The following is an 11122-nucleotide window of genomic DNA, read 5'->3' on the forward strand; positions in this document are numbered from 1 at the left end:
GATGCTGAGACTCATAACCAAACCTTCGGTAGAGTGCAGGGAATCACATGATAAAAAAGGGGAGTTAATATGACCTGGAGAGGACAGGAACTCCACAAGGACAAAATACATCAGGGCATGGGGGTCCTCTATTGAGACTGTTTCTCCAACCAAGGACCATGTATGGATATAACCTAGAACCCCTGCTCGGATGTAGCCCATGGTAGCTCAGTATCCAAGTGGGTTTTCCTAATAAGGGGAACAGGAACTATTTCTGACATGAACTCAATGACTGGCTCCTTTACCCCCCCCCCCCCCCCCCAGGAAGGAACAGCCTTACTAGGCCACAGAGGAGGACATTGCAGCCAGTACTGAAGATACCTGATAAGCTAGGGTCAGATGGAAGGGGAGGAGGACCTCCCCTAGCAGTGGATTTGGAAAGGGACAGGGAGGAGATGAGGGAGGGAGGGTGGGATTGGGAGGGAATGAGGGAGGGGGCTATGGCTGGGATACAAAGTAAATAACCTGTGATTAATATTAAAATATAAAAATAAAAGAAAAAAAGATTCTGGTCTCTGCCCTTAGTTCCCAAGAGACAATCTCCATCTTACCTGATAGAAATGCCTTCCTTTCCTTTAGGTAGAGGCCGACCAATCTGGAAAGACCAACCTGGTGACTCAGGGTGAAGGTCCTGGATCAGTGACAACAGACCATGTAGACCATCAGTCTAATGTGCTGAACCGCCATGCTCAATGTCAGAGCGTTGAATGAGCGACAGTTACTAACTTCATAGTGTCTGTTTCTTTCCTGCTAAAATTGGAATAGGAAGACTGTGAGATATGACTGTTCCAAATTTAAGATAATCTATCTAAAGCATGTAACAATATGTAGTGGTTAATATTTTATCTGTTACTATAAATGATCAAGAATTTTACACATGTTTATTAGTCTTTTTCTTTGCAGTTCTGGGGCTCAAGTCCAGCACCTTGCAAATGCTAGGTGAGTGCCCCATTACTGAGCCCCATCTCCCGCCCCATCTAATGTTTATTATTATTTTTTTGACAGGGTCTCTGTCCCTGGTTGATCCAGTATTTGCTGAGTAGCCCTGGCTGGCCTTGACTTGTGACAGTTTTCTGGCCATAGCTTCCCAGAGTGTTGAGATTATAGGCATGTGCTAGCAAGCTCAACTTCCCTTCTTGATGTTTAAGCTTGTGTTCTTTTAACCAGCTGTCTAAATAATAGACACTAATGTCAAATGTTTGGAGGGTGATTTACATCATGAAACACTTACGTAACTGTATTCCAGTTACGTAACACATCCTCTTCACGAACAGCCAGGGGGCAGGCATTTTGCATAAAAACTTCACCTAATAGTTCACAAAGGGTTCACAGAGAACCCTGCATCCAGAGTTTTTTTTGACAGAACCCACATCCCTAGCTCTGGATTCTCTTCACCACTAAGCTTTGCAGTTGTTTTTGAATCACCATAAAGTTTTAGCAGGGTGCACGCCAGAAACAAAACATACACATATGCAGAAGTAGGAGAATGGATTTTCTTTTGATTTTTTTTTAATTTTTATTTTTTTTCTTCACAACTTATTTGTTATATATCCCGATTGAAGCCCCCGCCCTCAACAACCCACCTTCCCTCTCTCTTCCCCTCATCCCCTTCGCCTGCTCTACTGAAAGGGGGAGTTCTCTACTATTGCCATCTGCCCATAGCTTGCCAAGTTTCATCAGGACTGCTTGGATCCTTTTCCTCCATGGCCTGGCAAGGCTGCATCATCAGGGGCGAGTGATCAGAAAGCAGTCAACTGGGTTCATGATAGAGGCAGCTCCTGCTCCAGTTTCTCAGAGACCCACATGGAGACTGAGCTGCCAATTGGCCACATCTGAGCAGGGGGTCTAGGTCCTTTCCATGCATGGTCCTCCATTGGTGTATCAGTCTTTGCAGGAGCCCCCGGGCTCAGATCTTTTAGTTTTGTTCTCCTTGTGGGTGTCCTGTCCCCTCCATGTCCCTCTAATCCTCCATAAGACTCCCTTTACTCTGCCCAAAGTTTGGGCCTGAGTCTCAGTATCTATCTGCTTTGATCGCCTGAGAGACAGTTCTCCCAGGCTGGCTTTCAACTCCCGATTCTTCTGCCTTTACCTGGCAAGTGCTGGGCTTATAGATCTGCAACATTATATAAGATGCACAAGGCTTATTATTATTATTATTTTTTTTTGAGATACAATTTCACTGTGTAGGCCACCCTGGTCTAGAATTTCCAGCCATTCTCCCTGGTGAGCCTCTGTAATGCTGAGCTTAGAGCCATGTATGGCCATGCTCAGGCAGGGTTATTATTCTTGACTATCAGAAGCTGTTTCTCTTTGTGAACTTCTTAGCACTCATCACTCTTACCTTCTTGTGTATGTTACTCATGATTTATAAATATACACGCTTATCATGTTATGACCAGTTAGTGTTTAATGCTTGGGGTTATAAGTATAGTAATGCATTTGATGCTTGTAATGAGCCAGTTGTTAAAAGGTAAAAAAAAAAAAAAAAAAAAAAAAAGAGGTGGGAGTTCTCCACTATTGCTACCTGCCCAATAGCTTGTCAAGTCTCATCAGGACTGCTTGGATCCTCTTCCTCCGTGGCCTGGCAAAGCTGCATCATCAGGGGTGAGGCTCCTGCTACTGGAGGAGGAGCCAGTAGCAGGTCTGAAATTTTCTCTCATGTTGAATACTTTTCAATGGATTAGTTATTATTATTGTGTTGTTGTTTCAGCAGATACACTGAAGTACTCAGTACTCAGTTACTGCCCCAAATGGATACAATCAGTGGGTCATAGACTGCATACTTCTCTGCCACTAGTCTTGTGATGTCAGAACCTTTGATGTTATCTGGGTGGTGGTGGCAGCACATGCCTTTAATCCCAGCACTCAGGGAGGCAGCAGCAGGTAGATCTCTGCGAGTTTGAGGCCAGCCTGGTCTACAAAGTGAGTCTAGGACAGCTGAGGCTATGAGGAGAAACCCTGTCCTGAAAAAACCCCAAACCTCTCAGCACTAGGGTGGCAGAGGCAGGTGGATCTATGAATTCGGGACCAGCCTGGTCTACAAAGTAAGTCCAGGAAAACAAAGGTACAAAAAGAAACCCTGGTTTCAATACTCTTTCCCCTGCCCCCCCCCCCCCCCAATAAAAAACCCCTTCCCCCCCCCCCCCCCCCCCAAAAAAAAAAAACCCCAACCCAATCCCCCAAGACAAAACAAAAAACAAACCACCACAACAAAAACCAAACCAAACCAAAGAAATACCATCCGAACCCCCTCCGCTATGGGTACTGACACCTCAAATGTCGAATTAAAATCTGTAAGGCAAAATTCTCTAATCAAAAAAGAAACTCACCTTTAGGTTTAATATGGGTAACAGCCCTTCCTACTGAAGACAGTCTCTTCGGCTGGCCTGAGGAGGGAAGCACAGGGCAGAGGGAAATGATGTGAACTCCTGCTATGCGGAGAACAGGTTAAGACAGAAAATACACCTGAGGCACAACTACTTTTAGTTAAACCTTGTGTTTCAGCTCTGAATTTCCTAGATGCCTGAGGAACTGCCTCTAATATCTCTTCCTACCTGTTGTATTGAGACCTTGCACCCCCACAAAGCAGATTACAGCAAGGCCACCTGTCATTTAGGGAGCCTGAGTGCATAATGCTGACTTTGAAATTTGACTGCCTTTGTCCCTCTCCATCATTTTACCTAGAGCCCAACCTCGATCAGAAGGAAAAGGCAGAGAAGCCATGCTGGAGCCACAGGTGTCAGCTTTAGAGTTTCACAAAGCACACACTTTCACCAACAACTCTTGGCCTCCATCACAACCATTGATGCTCACTGCTGCCTTCCTTACGGAGCAGTCTCGGCACATGAGTGTCAAGCTCACACGCATTACCTTGGTGGATCTCACATCAGTGTCCCACACCAGATGCAGGGCAGAGGAGCCACACGTGTTTACACAGGTGGTTACGAGGCCCCTCACTGCTACAGCCCCACACTGCAGCCTCTACAGACGGTAGGGTGGGGTGCAGTTTCCTGCTGCGTTGTCAAGGCAACAGCTGGCCTCAGCAGCTGGCCACTTCAGTGATGCCTCAAATGTGTGGGTTACCCTTGTGGGGAGGGGCCATCACCAGCAGCCTCAGCAAGACAGCCAGCATCCCGCTCCGGTGTTGGGGAAGTAACTGGGCGATGGAGCTCATACACGGATACAAGGATACGCTCACACACATGCGCAGGGGAGCATACAGACACAGGCAAGTCCGTGCGTGTGAGAAAGCGCACACGCAGTTGTTCACAGATATACGCGAACACATTCTGGGGCACGCGCACACAGAAGGACACACATGTTAGGGTTATGATTGCTGTGATGAAACAACAACCAAAACAACTTGAGAAGAAAAAGGTTTATTTGGGCTGTATTTCCACCTCACTGCTCATCATAGGAGGAAGTTAGGGTAGAAACTTCAAGCAGAGCTAGCTGGACTCTGGAGGCAAGGAGGCAAGAGGTCATGCAGAGGCCCAGGAGGGTGCTATTTACGACTGGCTTGCTCAGCCTGCTTTCTTATAGAACCCAGAAGCCTCGGTATGGCACCATCCACAATGCACTGAGCCCTCCCACATTAATCACCAGTTAAGAAAATGCTCTCTAGGCTTGCCTACAGTGATCTTACTGGGGCTTTCTTTTTAGCCCCTTCAAGACTGGGTTTCTCTGTGTAGTCCTGGCTGTCCTGGAACTTGCTCTATAGACCAGGTTGGCCTTGAACTCAGAGATTCACCTGCCTCTGCCTCCCAAATGCTGGGATAAAAAGCATGCACAAACCACTGTCCAGCTACAAAAATCATCATTTCGTGTAATTAATATAGGCTAGAACGCAATAATTTAAGGGGCTTTAACTTAATGTATGTTTTCACTAACATAGATTCCCCTTTTCCTCTTTTAAAGACAAGGTCTGATTATGTAGACCACACTGGCCTTGAATTAACAGGGATCCACTTGCCTTCCAGGTACTGGGATATTAAAGGTTAAATATGATATATAAGGGCTGGAGAGAAGGCTCGGTGGTTAAGAACATTTGCTACTATTACAGAGGACCTGGGTTCAATTCCTAGCACCTACATGGCAGCTCACAACCACCCCCAACTCCAGTTCAAGCGCATCTGATGCTGCCTTCCGACCTCACCAGACACCAGACATGCACTTGGGACACATACATACAGCCCAGCAAAACACACACATAAACTCAAAAAGCACCATGGCTCTTGTAGAGGGGCCTGAGTTCAAATATATAGTCCCATTCCCATAATTAAAGGAAAGAAGAAGAAAAAAACAATGGCTGGAGAGATGGCTCAGTGGTTAGGTGCACTATCTGCTCTTCCAGAGGTCCTGCTCTTCCAGAGTTCAATTCCCAGCAACCACATGGTGACTCACAGCCATCAATACTAGGATCTGTCGCCCTCTTCTGGCACACAGGTGTACATGCAGATGAAACAATATATACATTAAATAAAATAAATTAAAAACAACAACAACAACAAAAAACAAAGAAAAACCAAACTCAAATCTATCTGCAACTCCAGTCCCAGGAGATCCAACATCCTCTTCTGGCCTCCTCCACAGGCATCAAGGACAAACAAGATGCACAGACATACAATAAGCAGAACATCTACACACATTAAAAAAAAAAAAAAAACAAAAACACACAAAAAAAAAAAAAAACCAACAAAAAACAAAAAAACAAAAAACTAAGCTGGGTGGTGGAGGCATATCCATTTAATCCCAGCACTTGGGAGGCAGAGGTAGGCAGATGTCTGAGTTTGAGGCCAGCCTAGTGTTCCAAAAAACCAACAATATAAACAAAAACCCTAAAACAAATAAACAACCCCCCCCCCAAAAAAAAAGGCAGGCTGGGCGCAGTGGTGCAGGCCTGTAATCCCAGCACACAGGGAGGCAGAGACAGGTGGATCATTTTGAGTTTGAGGCCAACCTGGTCTACAAAGTGAGTCCAAGACAGCCGAGGATACACAGAGAAACCTTGTCCGGAAAAATAAAACAAAAAGGACAAACAGGTCCCAGAAATGCAAATGCTACATTATACCCACAGGTGGACTGTGATAATGTGAATGACTGAGAGAGAATAGAACTGTGGTCACGGTGCCTGGGAGAGGATATGTGTGGCTTCAGTTGGAGAAGAAATGACTTTGGAAATCTGCTGTGGGACTTGGAAATGCTTATGAAAAACTGAATCTAGCCTATTTGAAAATTTCTGAGGGAAGAATTTCACTGACAAATATGATAATAAATGAGGGGAGGGATGGATTATAGGTCAACTTGAGTTAGTCACTCCAGAATCTATACAAATTTCAAAACATTGTTTGATACTACATAAATATTTATCCTTTTTTTTTTTATACAAGGTTTTTATGTAGCCTAGATGACAAGAGTCTCTCTACATATCCCTGACTGTCCTAGAACTCATTATGTAGACCTGACTGGTCTTGAGCTCAGAGATCCACCCACCTCTACCTCCCAGGTGACTTTAAACTCTGCCCCTCCCCTTCCATACCCAAGACAGGGTTTCTCTGTGTAGTGCTGGCTGTCCTGAACTCAGAGATCTGCCTGCCTCCACCTCCCAAGTACTGGGATCAAAGGTGTGCTCCACCACTGCCTGGCTAACTTGAACTCTTGATCTTCTCATCTCTACCTCTGGAGCTTGAGTTACCAGTGTGGTGGTTTGAATGAGAATGGTTACATGGGCTTATATGTTTGCATGCTTAGACATCAGGGAGTAGAACTGTTTGGGAAGGATTACAAGGTGTACCCTTGCTGGAGGAGGTGTCACCGGGGGTGCACTTTGAGGTTTCAAAAGTTCATGCCAGCCTCAGTCTCTGCCTGCTGTCTGTAGATCAGGCTATAGCTCTCAGCTATTTCTCCAGCACCATGCCTGCCTGCCACCGAGTTTGGTAACAGATGGACTAACCCTCTGAAACTGTAAGCCAGTCTCTAATTAAATGTTTCTTCTATACATTGCTTTGGTCATGGTGTCTCTTCACAACAGAACAGTAATAAAGATAACCATCATGCACATTTGTCAACTTTTCCCTCGCAGTACAGTACCCAGAGCCAGAACTTTCTGTTCTTGAGGCAAATGTCTCTGAGCTATGTTCCTAGCTCAGTTAATTTTTTTTTTAAAGTACTAATTATATCTTTAAACAGTAATCATAGGCTGTAGTGAGGCTCAGCGGTTAAGAGTGTATCCCTCTCTCTTAGTTAGAGTTTCAGTGCTGTGGAAAGATACCAGGGCAACTCTTTTTCATTTTTTCCTTTTTAAAAAAATTTTTTTATTACAATTTATTCACTTTGTATCCCAGCTGTAGCCTCCTTCTTCATCCCTTCCCAATTTTTTTTTTAATTTTTAATTTATTATTTATCACAATTTATTCACTTTGTATCTTGGCTGTGGTCCCCTCCCTCATCTTCTCCCATGCCTCTCCCCTAGTCCACTCATAGGGGAGGTCCTCCTCCTCTCCCATCTGACCCTAGCCTATCAGGTCTCATCAGGACTGGCTGCATTGTCTTTCTCTGTGGCCTGGTAAGGCTGCTCCCCAGAGCGGGAGGTGAGCAGAGAGCCTGCCACTGAGTTCATGCCAGAGATAGCCCTTGCTCTGCTTACTAGGAAACCCACTTGGAGACTGAGTCTATGGACTATATCTGAGCAGGGGTTTTAGGTCCTCTCCATGCATGATCCTTGATTGGGGTATTGGTCTCTGCAGGGCCCCCAGGGCTCAGTATTTTTGGCTCTGTTGGTCTCCTTATGGAGCTCCTGACCCCTCCTGGTCTTTCTATCCCTTATTTAATAAAATTCCATGCTCTCTGCCCAAAGTTTGGCTGTGAGTCTCAGCCTCTGCTTCAATACCTCGATCAATAGAGTCTTTCAGAGGTCATTCTGTGGTAACCAGGGCAACTCTTATAAAACAATAAACAAACAACATTTACTTGGGGCTGGCTTACAGGTGCAGAAGTTTAGACAGTTATCATCATGGTGGGAAGCATGGCAGCATGCAGGCAGACATGGTTCAGGAGGAGCTGAGAGTTCTACATCCTGATCTGCAGGCAGCAGAAGAGACTGGATCAACACTAGGCATAGTCTGAGCACAGGAGACCTCAAAGCCCAAACCCACAGTGACACCCTTCCTACAACAAGCCACACCTCCTAATGGTGCCACTCCCTGTGAGTAAGCATCCAAACGGGAGTCTCTGGGGGCCGTTCCTACTCAAACCACCACACCAACTCTTTTGGAGGATCCAAATTTGATCCCAGGCATCCATGTTGGGTGGCTCACACTACATGCACATTCACTTCACAGAGATCTAATATCCTCTTCTGGTATCTGTGGAAGCACAGACCCATGTGGCACACACACAGACACATATGTACACATAAAGAAACTGAATTACAAAAAAATTACAAACATCCTCTCTCTTAGATCAAAGAAGCATAAACTCAACTTCATGAAGGTATCAGTGCTAAAACTGATATCTAGGAAGAAATTTCCTACACTGTCAAGTTCTTAGAAGAGCAGAGCCTATGGGAGGATTGGAACAGTTCTCCAAGTGAGTCTGTGCATACTCTTTGGGGAAGGCTGGTCAGTGGAGAGCACACTGTGTGCCCCTGACACATCTCTAGGGAGCAATTACAGGGCAAACTGCTATTAAGGGACACAGGAAAAAGGTCTCCCTCATAGAAAGGAGATCTGTAATAACAAAATGGCTACTCACCTTAACCTTTACCTTATGATTGGAAACTTCTCTCCTGGTGTGATTTCGTTTCATCAGGCTTGTGGGGAAAGCGGAGGCTATGGATGAGACAATAAACATTCTGAAGTTTAAAAGCGTACTAGAATATGCTTACAGGTTGTGGTCCAGCTAGTCCAAAAATGGCTGTCTACCAGCAGAAAGAGTCCAGTAGATGTAAGCAAGAGGCTGGTTGGCTCACCTGGTCTTCAGTGTATGTTTGAATTCCAAAGAAGTAGGTTTCAATGCCGGTGAAGGAATGAACTTGTAGTGAGAGCAAGGGCAAGCAGGCAAATAGCCAAAGTTTCCTTCTCCCATAACATTTATGTAGGCTGCCAGCAGAAGGTGTGAGTCCCAGATTTATGGTGGATCTTCCCACACAAAAGATCCAGATTTCAGATGGATCTTCCCACCTCTAATGATTCAATCAAGGCAAGTCCAGTCACTTGGGTTTTAGTTAATTTTAGATGTGGTCAAATTAATACCCAAGAATAACCATCACATTTTAAAAAGGGGAGCAAGGACGTCTACTGGAGTTTAGTCCGGGGGTCTCTTACGCTGGAAGAGTCAACTCTATGGAGCTGCCCTCTGAGCGTCACATGTGCTCCCTGAAACACACATAATCACAAGCTAATTATTAAAGCAAACAGAAACCCCAAACAATGACAAAAAAAAAAAAAAAAGCCAGTGAAATCTTGACTACACACTGTCCAGAGGCAGGAGATAAAAACCATTAGAAAGAACAGTGTGTACATACCGAGATGACAGTGAAATTGGCAGTGGTTCCTTCTGCTCTCATGTCAGAAACATCTGTAAAGAAGGCACACTTGAGTCCTTTTCTAGTCATGTAGGTAGCCTTCCTGGACAGTATGTTTGATAACCTTGCCCAAGATACAGCCTGGTGACCCCCTCCCCTTTTTATGAACTATGATGAAGCAACTGTACATGCTAAATATATGCTCTACCACTCAGTGAGCAACATCCCAAGACAGTAAATGACAGTATTATTGTTCCCATGTTCTGCCAGGTATCAGTGTTCAGAGCTCAATGGTCACAGGGTTGAATGAAGGTGAAGGAAGAGGAAGGATTGGTCAAGGACAGGTTACAATATAGCGCCCTTGTCATTCAAAGGACAGTGTACCTGGCGTACAGATGCCCTGCCAGTCACAGGCTCAGAGTCAACAGCGTCCCCATCACCTTGAGAGTGGTACAGCTTCATGTGTGGGCACAGAGGCTCTCCAGAGTAGTGTGCAACCAAAGCAGAATGAGGTAGAAAACAACAATTAGCATAGACATCTGTAAACTCTCGCTTGCTTGCCTGCCCCACCTTGTGGTTTTAGAGTATGAAAAGAGAATGCAAACTGGACCTGGGATCAAACCCTTTCTAGAACTGTCCTGGCTTTGGTCTGCTAGTGACATCTCCTCTCTTCCACTCTCATCGCTGTAGGAGTGCTTATTCCATAAAGGGTCCCACTGTATTTCTTTCTTTTTTTTTTAATTTTTAAATTTTTTTTAACTTTTATTAATTACACTTTATTCACTTTGTATGCCCCCATAAACCCCTCTCTCCTCCCCTCCTAATCCTACCTTCCCTTCCCCTTCTTCACGAATGCCCCTCCCCAAGTCCACTGATAGGGGAGGTCCCCCTCTCCTTCCTTCTGATCCTAGTCTATCAGATCTCATCAGGAGTGGCTGAATTGTCATCTTCTGTGGCCTGGTAAGGCTGCTCCCCCATCAGGGGGAGGTGATCAAAGAGCAGGCCAATCAGTTCATGTCAGAGGCAGTCCCTCTTCCCATTACTATGGAACCCACTTGGACACTGAACTGCTATGGGCTACATCTGTGCAGGGGTTCTAGGTTATCTCCATACATGGTACTTGGTTGGAGTATGAGTCTCTGGAAAGAGCCCTGTGCTCAAATGTTCTGGTTCTGTTGCTCTCCACTGCATTTCTGAAGGCCCCAGTGAGATCTTTATCAGGTCTCTAGGTGGTCTGGAGAGGCTGCCCACTCCCTTGCCTCTCATCCCAATGAAGTTCTCTGGACATGGGAAGCATAAGCCCCCAGCAGGACTCCTGGGCCCTCCTCAGGGAACTGGGAGAGCCTGACTGGAGTGGAAGAGGAAGAGCCTGGGCTGGTCATTCAGGTAAGGATTCCCAGGGAAGAGAGGCAGGAAGAGCCAGCACCAGCTTGGTCACCCTGCAGGAGATTGTATCCAAAGCCTCGATGGGACACTGAGGTGACACTGGTCTCCAAAGGAAAGGTAGACTGGTCTCTGGAGAATAGGCTAGGAATTTAAAATGGGAATATATAACTTCCA

At 45.5% G+C, this 11122-nt stretch overlaps 1 long non-coding RNA gene across 1 annotated transcript; it reads right to left on the reverse strand.

Annotated features, from left to right (window-relative positions):
* Positions 1-719: 719 nt before the first annotated feature.
* LOC129667924 (uncharacterized) lies at positions 720-9406 on the reverse strand. The gene is made up of 4 exons (XR_008718840.1): positions 9008-9406; positions 8791-8867; positions 3369-3425; positions 720-789 (listed from the first exon to the last, which is right to left on the reverse strand). It is a non-coding gene; the product is annotated as an uncharacterized LOC129667924 (long non-coding RNA).
* Positions 9407-11122: the final 1716 nt, after the last annotated feature.

The sequence above is a fragment of the Psammomys obesus genome, unplaced genomic scaffold (genome assembly GCF_907164565.1).
Source record: "Psammomys obesus unplaced genomic scaffold, mPsaObe1.curated_primary_1811, whole genome shotgun sequence".
NCBI classification, from domain to species: Eukaryota; Metazoa; Chordata; class Mammalia; order Rodentia; family Muridae; genus Psammomys; species Psammomys obesus.